Source organism: Ovis canadensis, chromosome 4 (genome assembly GCF_042477335.2).
Source record: "Ovis canadensis isolate MfBH-ARS-UI-01 breed Bighorn chromosome 4, ARS-UI_OviCan_v2, whole genome shotgun sequence".
Taxonomy (NCBI): Eukaryota; Metazoa; Chordata; class Mammalia; order Artiodactyla; family Bovidae; genus Ovis; species Ovis canadensis.
This window is the reverse complement of record NC_091248.1, coordinates 45,753,109-45,757,329: the sequence shown is the minus strand read 5'-3', so window position 1 is coordinate 45,757,329 and position 4,221 is coordinate 45,753,109.

The window sequence follows — 4,221 nt, the reverse complement described above, 5'->3', positions numbered from 1 at the left end:
TGGACTCCACAGGGGCGATTTAGGAAACAGCTGTACCTGTGCTGAGCCCCTGTGCTGCAGTCCCTGTCCCCATCCTCTGTAGAGCCTCAAGCCCTGGGCCAGTAAAAAAGATCATTCCTTCACCTCCTGCAGAAATCATCCCCTTTTCTATTCACCACTGTCTCTTCTCAGTATATACTGCTCTAAATGTAAATTAGCATTGCCTTAAAATTTGGGGGTAGGTTGGGAAGCCAATAGTAGTAATTTGAGTGGTACATTAAATACTCTACAAAAGCTTTCTGGATCTCTATTAGGAGTCTGATAACAATATTGTAATTCAAATGTTACTATAAACGTACATGCAAATCCTTAGTCTATCTTTTATTGCCTATTCTCATATTAGATGGACTTCCCAAGTGTCTCAGTGGTAAAGAATCTACCTGCCAATGCAGCAGCTGCAGGAGATTCAGGTTCAGTCCCTGGGTAGGCAAGATGCCCTGGAGAAGGAAATGGCAACTCACTCCAGTATTCTTGCCTGGAAATTCCACGGACAGAGGAGCCTGGCGGGCTACAGTCCATGGGGTCACAAACAATTGAACAGGACTGAAGAGACTGGGCACATATGCATGTACTCATACTAAATATGTATCACACATCAGAAGACACAGTTCTTTTTTTTCTAGCAATATAAAAAGCAACACAAAAAGTACAAATTCTCATTACAAGTGTGATCAAAAGCTTTAGCTAGGAAACTATATACCATATTTTATGAAAATAATGATTGGTTGAAGTTGAATATTCTTTCCTTGAGTTTAACACAAAATCATGGATTAAACAGCGGAAACAGTGGCTGACTTTATTTTTCTGGGCTCCAAAATCACTGCAGATGGTGACTGCAGCCATGAAATTAAAAGATGCTTACTCCTTGGAAGGAAAGTTATGACCAACCTAGACAGCATATTAAAAAGCAAAGACATTACTTTGTCAACAAAGGTCCATCTAGTCAAGGCTATGGTTTTTATGTGTGGTTGTGAGAGTTGGACTATAAAGAAAGCTGAGCGCTAAAGAATTGATGCTTTTGAGCTGTGGTGTTGGAGAAGACTCTTGAGGGTCCCTTGGACTGCAAGGCGATCCAACCAGTCCATCCTAAAGATCAGTCCTGGGTGTTCATTGGAAGGACTGATGTTGAAGCTGAAACTCCAATATTATGGCCGCCTGATGGGAAGAGCTGACTCTTTTGAAAAGACCCTGATGCTGGGAGGGATTGGGGGCAGGAGGAGAAGGGGATGACAGAGGATGAGATGGTTGGATGGCATCACCGGCTCAATGAACATGGGTTTGGGTGAACTCCGGAAATTGGTGATGGACAGGGAGGCCTGGCGTGCTGCAGTTCATGGAGTCGCAAAGAGTCAGACACGACTGAGTGACTGAACTGAACCGAACATGGATCAAACACTATTTATCTGGCAAATTCTATGCTCAGTTCACCCTCCAGCTCTTGAGAGGTTGTGGAGCCCAAGGGTCGAGGCGGCTTCTGAACCAAACCTACCCTCCCAACAGAGTGAATGATGAGGGAATGAGAGGGGGAACATGGTCCCGCTGGGTTTTTCTTATAGTTGGGGTTCAGTGGAGCTGATCCAGTGACTGCTGGGGACTAACACCATTCTTGCTTTTTCTTGCCAGTTGATGAGTAGGCCTGCCTGAGTTTATTTTCTGAGAAACCCCTAACCTTGGGTTTTCACTCTAAACCTGATATAGACGGTATATGGTTGGAAATGGCTAGCCACAGATGAGCTTGTAGGGATAAATTGGGAGTGGTTAGCACAGAATATGTGGAATGTTTATTAGAAATAGGGCCTCAAAACTGAGTTTGACACTAGGGATGATAAAAAAATGGAGCAACCTATTGATTAATGTGAACTCTATTATGTTTTATGTGTGGCAAGTTCTTTTTCAAAAGTTCTGTCTTCTCTGGGGAGATACTGTGTCACAAGTGTTATGAAGAACTCATACACCAGAGGTTTCCACTTTTTGAGAAAAAAAATCTACTGTCTTTTCCCCCCAAATCTTTGAGGTATAATTAGAAACAGTGAACTATATGTACACAAAAAGCACAGATATCAACAACATAGTGCTGAATGAAGATGATTTTTACTGGAAAAAAAATGAAATGAGATTTATAACAGTATCATTTATGTACATTAAAAACACAAACGCATAATCAACATTACACCTTTTGTAAGGGTTCATGATATCAGGGCTTCCTCGGTGGCTTAGATGTAAAGAATCTGCCTGAGATGCAGGAGACCTGGGTTCTGTCCCTGGGTCAGGAAGATCCCCTGGAGAAAGGAATGGCAACCCACTCCAGTATCCTTGCCTGGAGAATCCCATGGACAAAGGGGCCTGGTGGGCTGAAGTCAAGCGACTAACAGTGAAAGTTTTTTTAATGCGTATCGGAAACTTCTGAGTGACATGCCTATAGGAAGGAAGAGTGAGGAGACACAGGGGGTGGGGCTGGAGATGAAGGGGTTAAATGAAATGAAGTAAAAGCAAGCAAGGATCTGGCACCCACCTAGAATGCTGGACTGTGGATTCAAGAGTATAATTTACTCTGTGAACCTGAGGGCCAACGACTCTCATGGCAGGCGTGAGAGGAATTGGAAAGTGGGGGTCCCTGGGCACAAGGAAGGGAAAAGGAACCTAATGAGTTCATACTTCCTCCTCCGTCCTCCCCACTGTGAGGTCAGTGACATCTACAGAAGGGGCCATGCTGCAGGGAATTTTTCCTATAGAGGACTGTCTAGAGAATATTCTAGCCCATGCAGGCCAGTCTCACAACTATTCAACTTGGTTGTTATAGCTTGAAAGCAGTCATTGACAATCTACAAGAAATGTGGAGGGCTGTTTTCTTGTAAAACTTTACTTAAAAAACAAGAGGCACACTGCATGTGGCCCGTGGGCTATAGGCGGCTGATCCCTGGCATGAGAGCTGGAGTCCCCCCTCCTCATGGACTGCCCAGAGCAGAGCCATCAAGATGATTCTGTCATTCAAAAATAAGACCTCAGAGGACAGGCGGAAAGGCATCAGGGCTCATTTAAATTCAGAGAAAAAGGACCTGAGGTCTGTAGGGGCTTCTGTGATAATAGAATTTCAGACATCCTGAGCATTTGCTGCTGGGATAAATAACCTGTGGGCAGGGTTCATATCGTTTTTCATTTGATCAAGTCAAGAGCATGTTTCATAAGCAAATGCAAATGCTCAAGAGCTTTTCTGAGTTTGTAGCAAGTGGCAGGAATTTACATCCTGTGTGTCCCAGTGGCGTGGTGCCAGGGGCTCCCTCTCCACCCTTCTCAGACATGTTGGCCTAAGTGTTTGGTGCATTCCCTCCAAGGACCCACAAACTGGACTGGAGGCTATCTAGGCAAAAGCTAAACCCATGCCTGCAGCTCATGTTAAGAGAATGGAGGACAAAAGCATAAAGTCTTCAAAATCATCATTTCTATATGAATACGCCAATCAAGCACTGAAGATTCAAGCACGAGGATCACCAGTGCGAAGCTTTTCAGATGTCAACAGCAAAAAGTAAACAAAATCAAGAGGCTGGACTGCCTTTCACCTCCACCCTGGTTCACTGGCTTCTAGTTGCCAATTATCATCTCTCAAGGCTCCTGTCCTATCCCCTGTCGTGTTTGTCTGGCAAGCATCTAAGCCTCTCTCTCATTACTGAGTGCCTGGCTGTTTTCCAGCAGAGGGCCGGCTCCCTCTGGAAGGCCAGCCTGTACCATGATGCGCTGACATCTTAATTCAGTCCTGTAACAGCATGCTTATCCACGGCCATCCGCTTGGTCCAAGTGAGATTCCCCCAGGCATCCCTTCCCCTGCATTTAGACTGTCTTGCTGTGGCTCCAATACTTTACTCTCCTAAGAAGAGGCTGTAGGCAGAAAAGGCCCCCTTTAAAGCCTGTATAAATTAGCGTCAGTCATAAAATTCACCCACTGTATTTCTCAGGAGTCCACACGTCAAGAGAGAGGTGAGAAGCATCATTAGCTGAGTGTGCTCTTCTGTTCCGCCTACCAGGATTTCAGACTAGGATCTGCACATGCTAAGACAGGGCGGGAGTTCTCCAAGCCGACTTAGGGAGAAAAATTAACAGTCAAAGGCTCCATGGACCTGTTATTCCTGTGTCTGGTTATAAATCTAGAATGTTGAAATATTGAAACTTGTTCATGAAGGTAATGCA